Raw genomic sequence first — 20,144 nt, 5'->3', positions numbered from 1 at the left:
ACAACCTCACCCAACAGTCCAATACACGACGAATGTTACTCTAATTCTCCTTTCTCACAGTCAAGCATGCGAGAAGAACAAAAACGTGGAGAAGAAGAATAGAAGAAAAAGAATAAACTATTTTAAAAATAATAAACTTTTATTTTTAAAAATTAAATTTAACAAATGTTATATCATATTTATACTAAAATAAACTATTTTAAAGCAAAAACAACCGGATAATATAAAAAATATTAATTAAAATATAAAAATATAATATAATATTATTAATTTATTATAAAATATATATTTTTTTATTATAAAAAATATACAACTTTAAATCGAGTCGGTGAGTTGAATCATGACCCGAATCTGACCCAAAAATAATGTCAAGAAAAATAACAAACTCAAATTCAATAAAATATGTTTTGGGTCTAAAGTGGATTTCGAGTTGGACTTTGAATATCCCTACTAATTTCTAAAGTTGACGAAAAAAAAATCATAATAAAAAAAATTCGAATTCCTAAGAGAGAGAGAGTAGGAATACAATAGGAGAAGGACTTGAGATGAGTGAATGGTGCGACAACATATGGTAAAGGGCTAACTTTGTTGGGTGACGCACCTCAATATATCATATACAGTTGGTGTTGTTGCCTCTGCTCCCAAGAGCTTCTTCGGCTTCTACTACTTATACGAAATTTCACAATTTAATTTGTTACAATCTATTTAAGAAAATCAACCCAAGACATATATATACATAATATAAGTGATAATTTAATATGTCATTAGATAATAATCTTTTCTTCTAGCTAGCTACAAGATCCCTTAAAATATTTAGAGTAAAATATCATTTTTGTCTCTAATGTTTGGGGTAAGTTCTATTTGTATTTTTAACGTTTAAATCGTTATATTTGTATCTTTAACGTTTATAAAAGTGATTCAATGTTATCCTACTATCAATTATACTAACAACTCAGATTATATTTTTCAATTATTCTCACTTGGATGTATTCATTCTCAATTAGGTCTCACTTGGATATGGTCGATTTTAATATTATACTTACTATTTGTGTTTAAATTCAATTATGTCCCTAAAAAAGTGAATTATTTAAATGTTGTAGGAATTAGTTTCAACATTTGATGAACTATTTTTTGAAATAGATCATCGATTCTATCCCAAACATTTGTATTTTAACTTCAAAAAGAGATTTTTAAAACTCAAACTAAAGCGTTCAAGTAGAATTACCCCAAACGTTAGGGACAAAAACACTTTTACAAACGTTAGGAATACAAATAGGATGATTTAAACGTTAGGGATACAAATAGAATTTACCCTAAACGTTAGGGACAAAAACGATACTTTACTCAAATATTTAATATATGCTTTATAGATATTGAAGATGTTTCCGCTGTCAATAGCGTTGGACAGAGCTAGTAGTGGAAGATTGGTGATAGAGATATTTGTTTGAGTAATTAGAACTTTAGAAGTTTAGAGTTTAGGATTATATTATTATGGTAAAATTTAAAGCATGATGCATGCTACATGGTTGGTCAGGATTTGATTAAGAGGACATTTATCATTACAAGATTATATGGCTATGAAAATCATAAAAGAATAGTACCTTAAACCTTAATCATCGATCCGTCTATTAAAGATTAGATGACCTTCTTTTATTGGCATGTAAAGGACAAGGGTTAGTGTCAAGAGTAGTTAGAAGTAGTTGTGGTAGTTGAACTAGATAGGGAAAGTCTGTTATATACTTAGGATATATATACTAATTTGTTGGCATATCAGCTGATATATTATCACGATCTGGTCTGGCGTTTATGACCGGCACTTAAGAGAGTCATTCTCAATAAGTCTTAGAAATAGATTTCATAAAAAAAAAAAATTAAATAGAATTTTTTACAATATTATTAGCACATATTCAGATATCAAATTTAACTCAAATTAGGCATACTTACAGAAAATTCTAGTTTTTAGATTTACAGCAAAACATAATTTAATAATTCTATATAATTTTTAAGATAATAAGACCATAATATATAAATGTTTACAAAACAAATTATCTTAAATTACTGAGGTCGTCAGATCTTCCTTTGTCGTATGGGGCATTTTAACAAATCTAAATATTTAACATTTTAGTAAATTTATCTTTCAAACAATCTTTAATTTTTTTGTCCAATTTACATTTTAGCATCTTTAATTTCTATGTCAAAAATCCTTTGATGGGATCAAAGGCATTTTATTACTTTGTTTAATTTTGTCGCATTTTTTTTGTTTTCGATTTAATACTCTTCTTTTCGAAAATTTTATTTTTTCATCTTTTATCTTAAATTACATAATTTAATTTATTTTTATCTCTAAATCCTATCTATGCATTTTTAGAAAACTGGTACCTGCAAAGAGGAGTAGGTTTCGCTCCCATACCACTAGATATTGAACCACCATCGATTTACTAAAAATCGACAAAACACTAATAAATATATAAATTATGTAAAAGTGTCTATATTTAAACTAAATGTGTTAATTATTTTATTTTTTGATCATTATAAATTTATAATTATAGAATTTTTTAAAATCTATCAATATATTTTTTATTTGATTCTATGGTACTAATTATTCTATTGTGCAAACATATTTTAACAATGAGATACAATATTATTAAAAAATTAGACTTATTTTAATAAAACTTATATATTGCTTATCTAATAAATAATGTGAAATTAGTTTATTTATTTTATAGTTTAGTTAAAAAATAATCTTTTATTATAAAATATTAAAATTACTAAATAGTATAAAATCATTTATTTATATTATTTATTATTTCATAGTTAGATTTTTTTAGTAAAATAATTATATTTTAAAATAATTAGTTTGTCCTTCTAGTTATAAACTTAAGAAATGTTATTTATAATTATAATATAAAATAAATATATAAATAAATAAAAATAAAAAAATAAAGATTTGATGATACTGAAAAAAAGAGAGTTGTAGCAAAAATTGAATCTATTATCATTGAACATTGTACAAAACCTAAAAAAAAGAAAATGAAAACCAACTCAAAAATATTTATACCTTTGAAATAAGTAGTAATAGTTTTTTATTTTATAAAACAGAAAATAATACATAGCTCAAAAAATATTACGTAAACGTTCGTGGAAAGATTTTTTATTATGTAACTTCTAAATTTATCTTATATCCTACCAATTTTCGTTCAGGTATATATTATATATTTTTCAAGTTTTCGTTTTGCTTTTTTCCCCCTCATCACTTTCTCTGTTTAATTATTATCTTTTTCTATAAAATTTGGCAGAGTTTGGTTCTCAATAATAAATTTCAAAATAGACTGATTCTTTATACAGATACGGAATGTGGATGATGGTAAGAAAAACAGATAAACTTAACATTATTCCTGATGCATATACAACAATATTATGCCAGATGTTAAAACATTTTTCATCATGCTAATTGAAAGTTTTGAGATTTAATGTAAAAATTTTCTTTCTTTTAGAAATTAACAATTTTAATATTTTATTTACGAAAAAAATCCGTGAAAAAATGTTTGGTTTTATAGAAAGAAAAGATCAATCTTTTTTATAGTTTAATATTAAAATTAAAAGATATATATTATTGTGGCTTAGAAATTATTTAAGTTTTTTTTTTTGTGTGTCTCATTCGAGAATAGACACGTGTGTGTGAGAGAGAGAGATGGCGAGATTTCATGTTGCTGGTGAAACACTAAAGAAGAATGATAAATTTTACGGTAAATATATATGTAGGTTTACAAATTTTTTTTTTTTATTTTATGGGATGAAAGAGAGAATAAAAAAATTAGAATTTATATATTGAACATTAATAAAATAATTAAAAATAATTATAAAAAAAATTTATACTCTTCCTTTATATACCTTCAATCTATATGATAGAATGTCCAAAAAAAATTGTATACAATTTCAACCGACGGGTACTATCTTACTAAGCAGCAGACTCCAATTTTGATAGCTAGTCCAAACGTATGAATTATTAAATAATTCTAATAACAAATGTCTTTTTTATTACAGTCTACAAAAAATTACATTCTACAAAAAATTAACTGACTTTTTTATTGAAAAAATCGATTGGTTAGTAAATAAATGTCTTCCGTTATGTTATTCACAGCTCGTAAACCAATCGATTGGTTTGAAAAAAAAATGAGTTTTTATCCCATTGAATCGATTTTATTATTCATTCAATTGATTTGAGGAATAAATCAATTGATCGAATTTATACGTTCTAATTGATTGGAAAAAAATCCACTTAATTAGAATGGTTGAGTATCGTCGAAAAAAGAAAACTTACTAAAAATATTTTTTAAGATTATTTTTTTTATATTTAAATATTATAAGATTTTTTATTTTTATTTTTTATATTAATTAATAAAATTAGCTATACACATATTAATATATGACATAATTTTTTTTTAAAAAAAATTACTTTAAATAATTATAATAACAACTGCAGTGGCAACCGTGGCTCGATTGAGAAGCTTCCTATAACAATTGTGGCAAAAATAGTAGCAGAACTAGCAATTGCAACGACGGCAAAACCGACGGCTGCAACGGCGGCAAAATCAACGGCGAAAAACTTAGGGTTTTGTCGCCATTCTCTTCTCTTTCTTTCTGACTCGATCTCATTCTCATTCTTTGAAACTAAGGAGAAAAGAAGTTTTTTAAAATTTTTAAATTTTAATTATGAATTAATTATTAGGGGAGTTTTATAAATTTCCATAAATAAAGTATATTTTAGAGGTTTTTAAAAGCTTCTACTAAAAAACTCCTCAATTAAATATAAATCTTGTAGTGTTAATACAATTATAAATATTATTTTATCATATAAAAAATATTTTAAACTTTTTTAAAAGTTCTATAACATCATAAAATAAAATAAGAAAAAACCATATAAACACCCAATAGAATATTTTAGGAATGAATTCAATAAGATATTTTTAAATTTAATAATTTTTTTCTGACTCAACAATCATTTTGTTTTATCATTCGTATCAAAATTTTAGATTTAATTAAAATGTGATCGATGTTATGTGTATACTTATAAATAAATTATACTATATAGTATATTCTATTTTTGTATAAAGATAGATTAAAAAACATATAAACTAATGTTAAATTTTTAAAAATATTTTGCAAAATATCTTTTTGAATCACTTATCTATATGAAACATACCTTTTTTATATTAGAGTTATATAACATGAGTGCATGACTATCTCAAAAAAGCATAGCCATGTTCATGAATTTATCCTATTGTATATTTGAACATAATCTTTGCACATAACAACTACTAATAGAATAAGGTTGTCCACGTTTTAGCTAGGGATGCTATATATAATCTAAATTAATTATTTTAAATAGAATATAATTAGAAAGACATACTATTAGTTTGAAAAGGAGAGAGCGGGAACGAGCGGTTGAGGGTGAAACACGGTGAGAAAGATGGCCATGCCATCGGAAGAGATAAGGGGGAGAGAGTGGGTGGGTGTGTATCCGGTGTTAAGGAAGGTTCTTCTCGAGAGGGATTAGAAAAGCCATCCAAGGTTTCTTTTAGAGATAAAGTCATTGGTGCAGAAAAAGTCTAAGGTCTTTGCATTAGTAGGGTCTTTTCTGGGGATGGTATCGTGACGGTGACAGGTAAGCAGGGTGATTCTTACCCACCAAGTGTCAGTTTTACCAAGGAGGCAAAGAGTTGTCTAGCTGAACCTTAGAAGGAAGCCATCGTGATCAAGGTGCTGGATAAGCATTATGGCTACACGGCTCTCATGCATAAGCTCCGGATAGTATGGCGCATCAAAGGAGGGTTTGATTTGTTGGATGTGGGGTTTGGGTATTTTTTGGTTAAATTTGATGTTGTTGCGGATTGTGAGAAAGTCATTCTTGGTGGCCCGTGGTTGATAGATGGTCACTATGTTGCAGTAAAGCCATGGGATGTGGATTTTAGGCCATGCGAAAAATTCTTTGGATCAACGCTGGTATGGATTCGAGTCTCGGGACTTCCAATTTGGTGCTACCAGGAATAAGCAATGCTGCGAATTGCTTCTGCAATAGGGGTTCCGGTGAAAGTAGATTTGGCCACTAAGCTTGCAGAAAGAGAAAAATATGCCCGAGCTTGTGTTCAAATTAATCTTGGGTTGCCTGTAATCAAACATATTATAGTGGAGGGTGTGACTCATGAAGTGGAGTACGAGAGTTTACAGTTGATTTGTGCTACTTGTGCACGGTATGGGCATGATAAATCGTTGTGCATGGAGAAGGAGTCCTTGGAAGGAAACAGAAATTCCTTTGGTGATGGAAAAAATAATGAAGCTCCGACACTAGTGCCACACAACAATCATGAGCTTCATAAAGAGGCTGAATCAGAAGCTCGCGATTTGGGTGAGAATTCTCGTAATTTGGGTGAGAAATTAGGAGTTGTTAAAGGGAAGGATGTGGTTACGGAATCATTGGCTCCTCACGTGCCTGATGGTCATGTTAATGAGGCATGCATGGATGATGGAGAGGGCTGGCAACAAGTGTTGCATAAGGGAAAATTCACAATGGGCCAGTCATCAGGTTTAAAGGACCAAGATGAAAAGTAGCACAAGTATGGTTCAAGAAGGGTTCCAAGGCCCAATTTGCATGGTGATGGAAGCAAATCAATTGGCATTAGGATGGGAAAGCGAGAAAAACATGAAAGTGCACCATCTCCATCGCGCAGAACTCCTGCACGTCGTGGAATTTCTCTATGGAAGCGTCCTCGGCCTTCTCCCTGCAGAACTCGCCAGTTGATAAAAATGGTGGTACAACGGAGAAAACCTTAGTAGATGGAAGTATGGCAGGTGCAGTGTTAGGGGGTCCGAAGGTGGCAATTATTGAGGATCAGAGTGTGCCAGTACCGCAGGACAAACCACCTATTGAGGTTGGTAATTCTGTTTAAAGTTTATGTTCTTATTTATTCTGTCCCTATTATTTATGGATAGTTTAAATATGATTGTTTGGAATATTAGGGGTGCTTCTAATAAGTTAGCCCGGGTGCATTGTAAGAAACTTGTTAGAAAATTTAGACCTATTTTCTTTATTGTGATTGAAACTCACTCCCCTTTTCAGCATTTAAAATTATTTTGGGAAAGGTTGGGGTATCACTCTGTTGGTATAGTAGAAGCAGAGGGGCATAAGGGAGGTATTTGGTTTCTATCCTCTATGAAGGGTGTTTGTTGTAAGTTCATTGATGCTTTTGATCCGAGTGTTACTGTTGAGGTTCAATTTGATAATTTAATTTGGAGGTGTAGTGGTATTTATGGCAGTCCTCAATTTAATAAAAGGGTTCTCCTTTGGGATTATCTTGTTGCACAATCTATGGCTTTTCAAGGACCTTGGATTGTCCTTGGTGATTTTAATGAAGTCAAATTTTCTTATGAATCTAAGGGCTGTCAATTTTCTCATCAAAGAGCAGACATGTTTGCTACTTCATTAGGGGATAGTGGTTTGTTTGATCTGAAGACTATTGGGAGGCGGTTTTCTTGGTACAAAAGGGTAAAAAATTATGTTGACGTGGCAAAAAAGCTTGATCAAGTCTGTATAAAAAGTAGTTGGTTATCTATCTTTCCAGAGGCTTATGCAGAAGTTTTAAATAGGCTTCAGTCTGATCATTGCCGTATTCTGGTGCGTTGTAAAGGTCGTCCTCAGCCTAAAGGGAATCGACCTTTCCGATTTGTTGCTGTTTGGGCTACTCATCCTGTGTATAGGGATATTGTGAATCAGTCATGGTAGTCTGGTAATAGAGGGATTCATGGCAAGCTTTCGGAAGTACAGAAGAATTCACTAGAGTTTAACTCGAAGGTATTTGGTAACATTTTTGTTAAAAAATGTGAATTAGAGCAGCAGATTAATTATTTACAAAAGTGTTTGGAAATGGTGGATAGTATTTATTTGCATCAGAAAGAACAACAGTTACTTGATGATTATAATAATACTCTAGTGCAAGAAGAGCTCCTCTGGTTCCAAAAGTCCAGAGAGCAGTGGGTAAGGTTCGGGGATAGGAATACAAGATTCTTTCATATTCAAACTCTTGCGCGAAGGAAGCATAATAAGATTCATGGCCTTTTTCTCAAGGATGGAGTGTGGAAAACTGATCCAGAGGTTTTGAGTCAAGAAGCAGAGTCTTTCTATAAAAGTTTATTCTGTCATTTGGATGATGTTGATTTGGGTTGCCTTGGTGATGTGCCTCTTCCTTCTCTGAATGTGGAAGCTTGCAATAATCTTACGGCACCAGTTACTATGGAGGAAGTCAAAACAGCTGTTTTTCACATGAACTCTTTTAAAGCTCCGGGTCCTGATGGGTTTCAAGCTTTCTTCTTCAAAGAATATTGGGAGATCATTGGTCTTGATGTTTGGAAGATGGTTAAGCAGGCATTCTCCGGTGTTACTCTTGATCCGAGAATGTTGGAGACTTTACTGGTTCTTATTCCAAAGGTTGAATCACCGGTATCTATGAAAGATTTCAGACCGATTAGTCTCTGCAATGTAGTTTACAAGATCATCACGAAGGTCCTTGTTAATAGGCTTCGTCCTCATCTTGCGGAGATTGTTGGCCCGCTTCAAGGAGGATTTATTCCGGGACGAGGAACTCCTGACAACATCATTATTACTCAAGAAGTTCTCCACTTTATGAAGAAGACTAAATCAAAGAAAGGTACACTGGCCTTTAAGATTGATCTGGAGAAAGCTTATGATAGAGTTGATTGGAGGTTTTTAGCTCATACCCTAAAGAGCTTTGGTTTTCCTATTCCTACAATTAATTTGATTATGAATTGTGTCACTGCTTCTTCCTTATCTATTCTTTGGAATGGGAATCGTCTGAATGGCTTTACTCCTAGTCGAGGTCTTAGACAAGGAGACCCTATGTCACCCTATCTTTTTGTGCTGTGTATGGAGCAATTGGCATGCTTTATTAGTCATCAGGTTGATTTGGGCTTGTGGGAGCCGGTTGCTATTTCTAGAGGGGGACCAAGAATATCCCACTTAATGTTTGCGGATGACTTGCTTCTATTCTGTAAAGCTACAAAGAGACAAGTGCAAAATGTGGTGTTGGTTTTAGAGACTTTTTGCAAAGCATCTGGGATGAAGATTAATGTGGAGAAGTCTAAAGCACTTTGCTCCAAGAATGTCTCTGCAACAAGGAAAGAGGTTTTCACTGGGGTATCCTTTATCAGATTTGTCCAGGACTTGGGCAGGTATCTTGGAGTTACCCTTAGCCATTCTAGGGTGACTCGTTCAGCTTTCAATGGTGTCTTGGATAAGATTCGGAGTAGGCTAGCAAGCTGGAAAGGGAATTTACTCAATCGGACTGGTAGACTCTGCTTGGTTAATTCTATTGCAGCCGCTATTCCCACGTACCAGATGCAGGTCTCTATTTTTTCCAAAGGAATCATTAGTAAATTGGAGTCTATGATGAGGAATTTTCTTTCAAAAGGACAAGTTGATGAAAGAGGATTGAATCTTGTTAGTTGGAAGGTACCGGTTACTCCAAAAAAATATGGAGGTTTGGGGGTTAGAGATCCTTATTGTGTAAATATTGCTCTTCTTGGGAAGCTAGTTTGGACTTTTTCCAGCAGCCAAACAAGCTATGGGTCCAATTGTTGGATGCCAAATACCGATCATCTCTATATGACTGTTTTAGTTATCCTAAGAACAAGGACTCTCCCATTTGGAGGTGTCTTTGCAAGGCTTGGGAAGTGTTGAAGGATGGGTTTGCTTGGTGTATTAGAGATTTGAACCAGAATTTTTGGTTTTCTAGCTGGAGGAGAGAAGGACGGTTATCTAATGAGATGGATTATGTTCACATTTCTGATTCGAATCTCCGGATACAGGATATTTGGTCGGTTGGTAGGTGGCATTTGGATACTCTTTATTCTCCTTTATCTCAAAATCTAAAAGGTAATATTCTCTCTTACAATCCAGATGAACAAGCAGGTCCGGAAGTGGGTTGGTATTGGTGTGGGTCTGCTGCCAAAGTCTATGACTCACGCAATGGTTACTTGTGGTTGTGTAAGCAGCTATTTGGTTGGGAGGAGCGGGAGAATTGGCTTTGCCTTTGGCGTTAGCTTGTTCCGGAAAAGCATAAGTTTTTAGCTTGGTTGTGTCTTAAGGAGGCTCTTCCTACTGCAAGTTTTCGCATTAGAAGAGGGATGTCGTCATCAGATAGGTGTCCAAGATGTCTTTCTAGCCAGGAATCAGTTTTACATTGTATTCGGGATTGTCCAAAAGCTCAGCTTGTCTGGCATAGGTTGGATATTTCTTGTCATCCTTTGAATTTGAAGAACTGGTTCTTGTATCATAGCAGAGATCATCCGTTCAAGTTCTTTTCGGGACTTTGGTGGATATGACGAGCAAGGAATAATGACATCTTTAATCCTCATGAAACTTGGCCTCCGAAAAAAGTGATTTGTCTGGCATTATCTTCAGAAAAGGAGCTTAGGAATATTTTTGAATCACAACGTATGTCCCTTCCCTTTACTCTAAATGGTTTTTGGAATCCTCTATCCATTGGTACTTTTAAGATTAATTATGATGCTAGTTATTTTGGTTCGGGTGATAGTGTTGGTTTTGCTTGTGTTATTAGAGATTGTAATGAGAGTTGGCAAAGGGGGTGTTTGGAAATAATTGAGAGTAATAGTATTCTTCAAGGAGAATTGTTTGCCATTTGGAGAGGATATCTCTTAGCTTGAGATGTGGGTCAATGAGATGTTATTTGTGAGACAGATTGTGTGGAAGCATTTAATCTTGTTACTCAAGATGGTTTTGGGCTTATTGATCCATTGGTGCTCAAAATAAGAGATATCATGCATTGGAATTGGCGTGTTGACTTTCGTTTGATTATGAGAGATGCAAACACGGTGGCAGATACTATGGCAAAGATGGCGATGAAGTTACAACTTTCACATGTGGAGCTTCTTTCACCTTGAGAGGAATTTAAGAGTAGTTTTAAACGGAACTGTCCCTCTATTTAAACAGTTCCTTGTTTTGTTTATTTTGTTTTTCTTTATTTAGTTTATTTTAGTCATAAAAAAATATAGTTGTTTAAATAGTAAAATAGATAAAATATTACTTCAACATATAAATACTCAATAACTAAATTTAAACTAAAATTTTTTAATAATTTAGACCGGTGATATCTAAACATTTAATTGCTTGTATACATATTCCAAAAGTCATCTACCGACGTCATAACTCGTGATTTTCTCTAGTCACAGTGGCTGTTAATTAAATGCACTGTGATTATCATACGAAGATCATAATTTTCAAGCTACAATATATATTAGTACTATAAAATGAAAAATAAAAGAAAGTGATTTTTCGGTGGCTCACCTTGTTCTTATTTTTTATTTTAAACTCAAAAGTGATATTCATCCATTTCATTACTTAAGTAATAGAGTTTTAGTTTGAACCACATTTAAGTATATCTTCTAATCTTGTAATACTATAGTCTAAAAATTATTTTTTATATATCTGAATGTCATCGTCCTTATAAAAGCTTGACAGGTAAATTTGTTCCAACACTCTTACCTATTTTAAATTAAAATGTTATTAAAAAATATAATATTAAATTTAAAAAATTGGCATTCAGCTAGTGTATGTATTAATAACATCTTAACGATGATTAATTTTTTATCATTAAAATAAGTGTCAAAGTGATAGATTGTATGATTCTTAACGAAAATTACGATTAGATTATATATCTAAAGCATAAAAAATACGTAAATCAGTTGTACATTATGTATGTTAGTTGCTAATTAGAAAATTTTATGAATAAAAGATTAGAAAAAATACTTACAAATTTCAAATCGCAACAGGGAGCATCAAATTATAAACATATTGTTGATCAAAAATTGATTTTCGATTTGAAAGAAATTGAATCGAAAGATATTGAATATAGCCTTTCGAGGAAATGTGTTTAGGAGGCTAAGTTTGGGAGTTGCTGATACAAAAGTTGTTTCCGAGTTGCTTTGTCGAAATCGAAGAAGTTAAATCAAGGAGGAGATTCGATTTGAAGGAAGACTTCCGAAGATTTAGTCGAGTGGTCAAAGACGTGAGAAGGTTAGTGGATAATTAATCACATGGGAGTGGATAATTAATCACATTGAGAATATCTATAATCATGTAGTGGAAATAGTTACCAAAGGCGGTTGTGTTTCAAAATTGTAATTTATTTTAATTATAATTAATTGTAATTAATGTAATTTTAATTGACCATTATGTAAGGGTAACTTATAAATACTAGGGATTTTCAGTGAAAAGATGTTGGAACTTTTACTCAGAAAAACACTCTAAGCACTCTCACATCCCAGCGTATCCCTGAGTTTGCAATCGAGTTTCCTTTTTCCTGTAGGGTTCCTTCCACCTTCTTCTTATTCTTTTTAATTTCAATCCTGTTTGTATTCTTCATATTTTATTTAATCTTATTCATTAAGTGTTATTCATGTTTCTTTATTTTTTCTGCTGAATTTAGTTTTCAGTATTTTATCATTACCATTTTACATGAAGAAGTCCTTTATTTTAAAAGAAAATAATTTATTGTTTTTCTTTAATTTCTTTAAATTGTTTACAAAATGTTAATTTCTGAATTTTATTTATTAATTTATGAATTTACTGTATTTTAATCCTTTAAATTTAGTCTAATTGAAGGCACTTTGATGCACTATAGAAAACTGGTACTCGCATAGAGGAGTTGGTTTCACTCCCAGACCATTAGAATCGAACCACCTTCGATTTGCTAAAAATCGACAAAACAAATTGGCATGCCCGGTAGGACAGTTTTAAGTCGAAGTGTGTCAAAAGTTATTATTTTCCAGTGTATGTGATTACGAAGTGGGAAGATCATTCACATGGCTGATGAATTGTCAAATGTGAATGGTGGTTCCTCCACCAATGACAGTATACTAGTATCCGTACAACAGGCCGACGTGTCTTCACGTTCGGAAGGTGCAATCAAAACTGAAAGTATAGTCGTCACGACTATTCAAACTGGAAATGTTGGACATAATATTCGTCCACGAGGCCCTGTGCCACCATTTCAGCCTCCATTTACTGCTGGTTGGCCCCTTATGGCCTTCCTGCTGGTTATACTCCATCAGTGAGTGGCTTTGTCCCACCTGTCCGATTTGAGAATGCAAATGGAGTAAATATTATGCAAAACCCACAACAACACTCAGAGTATTCTTGTGAGTATCATGTGGGCTCCACTTCGAATGCTGCAGGTTCAATGACAGCGTATCGACAACAAGTGGAGGAAAGTCATCATGACTTGGTTAATTTATTGACCCAGCAAATGACTACAATTCTGAATCCTATGATGGCCGATCATGAATCGAGATTTGAGTGTCTTGCTAGACAAGTCGAGAGGATCGCTCGAATTGTCGATTATGATGAAGGCGAAAGGCATAATACTCGAGGAACTAATGAGGGGATGGAAAATATTTTTCAAAATAAAAATCATGTTCTAAATCGAGAAAATCCTCGTATAGTTTGACATGAGAATGCTGATGATGTTTTACATGGATTGCGTGGTGGTCGTTATCAGATTACCCGAATCATAAAGGAAGTATTAAAATAAGGGTCGGATTGAATGTTGGCTTTATGAATCAGCCACATTTTGTATCGGCTTTTCCCCAAGTAGTTCAAATGGCTGAAGTGCCAAGAGGGACGAAAAATCTAAAAATAACTACAAAATTTGCTGGAGAAGTCGGAGAATCGGCAACTAAACATGTTGCTCGTTATTTGGTCGAGATTGAAAATTTGGCAAATGATGAAAATTTGAAAATGAAATTTTTTTCCGTCGTCTTTGACGAAGAATGCATTTACATGGTTTTCGAATCATAGACCAAATTCAATTACAACATGGAATCAGTTAGAAACTACTTTTCGCGCTCAGTTCTATCGAGGGGATATGAACATAGCAGTTACTGATTTAGTAGCTTTGAAATGTGAAGTTGGTGAAACCATCGATAATTATTTAATACGTTTCAAAAATGTTAGGAGTAGGTACTATGTCACATTACCCAAAAATGAGATAGTGAAAATAGCAACTATGGGGTTAGGACTTTATATGTGCAGAAAGTTACTTAATGTGCATATTCTTGATTTGGCTCATTTGGCTGAAAAGGTTCGGCAAATTGAGTTAATGAAAAAGGAGAAAGAAAAACATAGAACCGAACAGAGGTCGAAGAGTAATCCGTTTACTCGAAAGGAAAAGGTTGCTTATGTAACCATGGAGTCCTTAAAAGAGGAAGTCGATTTTGAAACAGAAGTCGATTTAGCCGAACTTAAAAAAGGTCCTCCATATGTTTGTTCTTTGTTGAAAAAACTCCTTGGTAATGAGAAGTCGAATGATTCGAAACTTAAAAGTGGAAAGAAATATAGTTTTGATATCTCAAAATTTGATCAGATTTTTGATGTGTTGCTTAAAGATAAACAATTGATTTTGTCTGAGGGTCGAACATTACTTTCCTTGAAAGATTTAAAAGGAAAGCTGAAGAACGAAACTCTCGCGCGATCTAGAATTTTCACAAATAAATTCCCGTTGTAAGTATAACTTCTAGATCGACAAGAATTCCTTTCTTACAAAAGTTTTGGTTGTCACAAGTAACAAACCCCTTTAAAATTAATAACCAAAGTATTTAAACCTCGGGTCGTCTTCTCAAGGAATTGCAGGGAGATGTTCTTATTATTGGTTATGCAAAGGTATACTTTGGGGTTTTTAAAAGGTTTGAACAAGTAATTTAATTGACAAGAAAAATAAATTAATAATTAATAAAACTCTTGGTAAGGTATGAGAATTAGAAGTCCTATCCTAGTTATCCTTATCAACGGTGATGAGAATTGGGTTTTAATCCCACTTAGTTAACCTTTGCTAAACAAAGGAAGGTCAAGTGGACTAATCAATTTGATCCTTAGGTCCTAGTCAACTCCTAAGGGAAGACTAGAGTTATTGGAATTCAAATTAATTAGCAAAAATAACAATTATCAATCACGATGAGTTTGATAACTCAAGAGTCTCCAATTAATCAGTTAAAACCAAGAATATAAAAAGTTAAATAAAAATCATAAATCCGAAATACCTCAATTGCATTAATAAAAGAAAATTAATATAAATATAAAGAGTTCATAAACTAAATTGATAAAATAAATAAAAGGAACATTGAACCTATGATTGCAGAAGATGAAATCCTAATCCTAATATAAATCCTAATCCTAATCCTAATCCTAAGAGAGAGGAGAGAACCTCTCTCTCTAGAAACTACATCTAAACCTAAAATTATGAATTATGAAATTGATTTTTTTTTAGTCTCTACATGTTTCCTGACTTTAATCTGTGTTTCTGGGCCAAAAACTGGGTCAAAACGTGGCCCGAAATCGCCCCCAGCGTATTTTGTTATTTCTGCAGATCGCGCAGGTCACGCGTACGCGTCGTCCACGCGTGCGCGTCATTTAGCGTTTTTCCTTGCCACGCGTACGCGTCGTCCACGCGTTCGCGTCACTTGTGCATATTCAAATCCACGCGTTCGCGTCAGGCACGCGAACGCATCACTGCACTTTCTCCATTTTGCGTGGTTGCGTGAGCCATGCGTCCGCGTCACTTCTCGCTGGTCATCTCCTTAATTTCTTGTGCTCCTTCCATTTTTGCGAGCTTCCTCTCCATTCTCTAAGCCATTCCTGCCTTATAAAGCCTTAAACACTTAACGCACAGATCACGGCATCGAATGGTATAAAGGAGAAATTAAAATACACAATTTAAAGCTTTAGGAAGCAAGTTTTCACTCATAGAATAAATCCCGGAAGGAATTGTAAAACCATGCAAATCATATGAATAAGTGGGTGAAAAGCTGATGAAAACCACTCAAATTAGCACAAGATAAACCATAAAATAGTGGTTTATCAACCTTCCCACACTTAAACATTAGCATGTCCTCATGCTAAGCTCAAGGAGACAAAGAGAATGAATAAGGGAAAGTGAGACTCATGAAATGCATCCTAAATATAAATGCAACTATATGCTAAAATGATTATATCTACTTGGTTAAAAGTAAACAAGTTCTCCAAGACAAATACAAACCAATTTTCACCAATCTAAATCGTACAATAAAAAGCAAGTAAACTTGTAAGAAGACAGCTCATGAAAGCAGGGAACATAGAATCAAGCATCGAACCCTCACTCGTAGTGTATATGCACTCTAATCGCTCAAGTGTCTAGGGTTAATTCACTCTACTTCTTCCCCATTCATGCTTTCTAAACTTTGTTCTTCATCTAACCAATCAACAAATATTTAGCATATCAATGCAAACATCATGAGGTCTTTTCAAGACTGTAATGGGGCTAAGGTAAAGGTAAGGATGCATGTATGGCCAAGTGAGCTAAAATATGAATCTTTGACTAATCTAAGCTCTTACCTAACACACACTCACACTCTATGTAACTCTAAAATCATACCTAGCTACCCATAATTCCCACTTGCGTATCACATACTCATGCACCACATTTTTTATATTTCTTTACTTTTATCACATGTGCATTGATCTTTTATTAAAGCTTAATATTGGGATAATTTTGTCCCCTTATTTATTTAAATATATATATTTATTTATTTTTTTGAATCATAAAGGCAAACATAGCTTATCAATGCACATGGTTTTTTCATTATTTTTCTATTTTGGTTTTTTCATGAGTAGGTTCCCAAATTTCCAATTTTCATAATTAGAAATATGATACATTCCCTTATTAACCCATGTTCCCACAGTTCCCCACACTTAGTTGATGCACAATCTCTATCTTAAGCTAACCAAAGATTCAATTTGGGGTTATTAATTTATTTTTCTGCTTAAGGCTAGTGATGTGGTTATAGAACAGAAGGGGATTAAAAAGGCTCAAAGTGGCTAACAAAGGTAATTGAAAGGGTAGGTTATTTGGGATAAGTGAGCTAAACAAATAATGGCCTCAATCATATGCAAGCATGTAAATATACTAAACATTGGATATATAGAATGAAACAAAGTAAAGAACCCAATCATAAAGAAGAAAACACACAAGAATAAAAATTTATGGTTAAATAATGTAACCATATAAATAAGCTCAAAATCTCACGGGTTGTGTGTTCTTAGCTTTTTAAACTATGTTCCAAATACAACTTCAAACAAGTTCAACACAAAAGTTTTGATTTAAATTAGTGATATTTGTTTCAAAAATAGGGTCTTAGAAGAAACTCATTACTTTAACCAAGCATTAGCTTAATGCATAAAATCAAACAAACATGCAATTAAACATGCAAATGCAATAATGAACAAACAAAGAAAATAAAACAATGGTGTTGGAAAGAAGAAAATAGCTAATCCATGGAGATCGGTATCGACCTCCCCACACTTAAAGATTGCACCATCCTCGGTGCATGCTGAGATGTGCAGGTGGACGGGTTGCGAGCTATAACTGCTGCTATTTCTCTTAAGATTGTGCAGACGGACTAGCTTGTCTCCCTATTAAGAGGCTTTTCCTCTCCCTTCGTGGTGGCCATCCTGAAAGAAGATGGAAAAGAAGAAAAGTAACCCAAAAATAAAGAAAAGAATTACAGTATGGATGGGTTAATGCCAAATAATGAGGGTCTCAATTATATTGTAACTACAACATGCAAGTGAGAAAACAGTAGAGCACATGGCAAATCAAGAGTGCAAAAAATTTGAAATAATGGGGAAGAGAGTGGGTAAGGAGAGATAATATAAATTCATGTCAATGCAAAAGTAATACAGGTATAAAAGATTGTCATTGATTTAAATAATATTACCTAACCAAAATAACACAAGTCACTAAGCACCCAAAATAATTCAAGAGAAGATGCAACAGTTAAATAAGAAAATTTTAACACCAAAGGAAGAATAATGAATTTAGAAAAGAAAATAAAAATATGCACAAAATTAAGATGCAATGAATGAAATATGCAAATAAATTAAGTAAAATAAAATGAAAGATAAGAAGAATGAGAAGGGAAAGAAGGGAAGAAGAAGTAAGTAAGAAAGGAGGGAGGAAAAATTAGGATTGGAGAAGAAAAGATAAGATTTTTGGCACTGATTTGGATAAGCTGTGCGGTGCAGGTGACGCGGACGCGTGTGTCATGCGATCGCGTGGCCTGATTTGTGCGATTGGCGCGAGTGCAGCCTTGCGTTCGCGCAACTCTCTGCTTTAAATGCATTTTTCCAAAAATCTGGGTGACGCGTTCGCGTGGGTGACGCGATCGCGTGAGTGGCCATTTTTGAAAAACGACGCGAACGCGTTGGGCACGCGTTCGCGTGGGAGGGCTTGGGCTTCTAGCACGAGTCCAGCCCCATTCCAGCCCAACATACTGCCATACACCCCTTTACGTCGATTTTACGGAGCCACGCGTTCGCGTGGGTGACGCGGACGCGTGGTGAGGCTATTTCACAAACGACGCGAACGCGTCAGTGACGCGGTCGCGTGGGCGTATTTGTGCCTGAGGCACGCCTCCAGCCACGCTTTCACGTGACTTTCTGTTCACTTTTATTTTCTTCCCAACGCAACTATGACGCGGACGCATCAGCGACGCTTACGCGTCGCGTGCGTATTTTTTTTATATGCAGTATGCAGATGCAAATATAGACTATATGCATGAACACTAAGAAAAATAGTATAAAATAAAACTAAAAAGGAAAGAATATACCATGGTGGGTTATCTCCCACCTAACACTTTTAGTTATAGTCCTTAAGTTGGACATTTGGTGAGCTCCTTGTCATGGCAGCTTGTGCTTGAACTCATCTAGGAATCTCCACCAATGTTTGTAATTCCAATGGCCTCCGGGATCCCAAACTAGGCACAGAAAGCCTTCAAGCAAGTTAAAGCAAGTCACAAGGCCCCAAGAGTGTTGATTGCCAGAATGAATTCCGGGGTCCCAAACCTTGCTTTTTCACCCGTCTTCTTGTTGATCATTAGTGTTTCAACCGGGTGGCAGGCAATCTGAATTCTCACTAAAGTGGCCAAACAACTTCCTAGACCCATTCAGTTGAGCTTTACATCAACCTTTGCATTTAAACTTTGAGCTTTCCACCATATTGAATCTTGCATGACGACTCCTACCACTAACCATCTCCCTCTTACTCTTAAATCCACAAAGAGCTCTAAGCTGACCATCTGTTTCAAGCAAAGCATATTCAAGTGAGCTAATTAAGCTTAGAGATGAGAGATTTACCTACTTGAATGAAGGGATGGATGGTGATGGCTTTGGAGGAGAGGTCTCCAGCAACCTTGGCAAGGTGATTTCCAGCTCCATTCCCTTGGGCTCTTCTTTGACAACTTCCACCTCTTTGCAAGCTTCTTCAATTTCAACCTCTTCCTCTTGGTAGATTTCTTCCAATTCAATCTCTTCTTCATTACTTACCAAGGGCATAGGAGGTTGTGCTTCTTCTTCTTGAATCTCCATCTCAAGTCCAATGGGAGAGGATTCAATTGTAGATAAGAATTCATTAATGATTGAATCCATCTCTTGATCATCCCCTTCAAAGTCTTCAACCATGATATGCTTTGGAGGTTGTACACCCTCCTCAACATCAATTTCAAACTCCTTAGAAGGGGGCTCTATGACTTGAGTTTCCCATGGAGGTTCCGCATCTCCCAAGTCTTCAACTACTTCTTCCTCTTCAACGATCACAGCTTCCTCCAATTGTTCCAATACAAAGTCATGCTGCTCACTGTCCACCGGAGTTTCTAGTGTCTCCTTCATGCTACGTTCTTCAGTAGATTCTCCACATGAAACCGTGGGGGTTCCTTGAGTGCTCAGATGTTGGGAAGCTAATTGATTTACTACCTCGGTTAAGGCAGTCGCTAATTCCAGTACATCCCTTTTCATCTTCGCTTGCCCTTGAAGAAGACCACGAAGGATGTCATCCATTGGAGATTGGGGTGGATATGAGGGTTCATTATTTTGGAGAAAGGGTTCATAATAGGAAGGTGGTTCTTCTTGATAAAGATATGGAGATGGTGAATATTGAGGTGGTGGTTCTGGGTGTGGTTCATATGGTGGTTGGTATGGTGGATATAGGTTAGGGTCATATGGTGGTGTTTGGTGGTAAGGGGCTTGT

The sequence above is a fragment of the Arachis ipaensis genome, chromosome B8 (genome assembly GCF_059453495.1).
Source record: "Arachis ipaensis isolate K30076 ecotype BB chromosome B8, ASM5945349v1, whole genome shotgun sequence".
In the NCBI taxonomy this organism is placed as follows: Eukaryota; Viridiplantae; Streptophyta; class Magnoliopsida; order Fabales; family Fabaceae; genus Arachis; species Arachis ipaensis.
The sequence above is the reverse complement of the archived record's forward strand: the minus strand, read 5'-3'. Positions refer to the sequence as shown.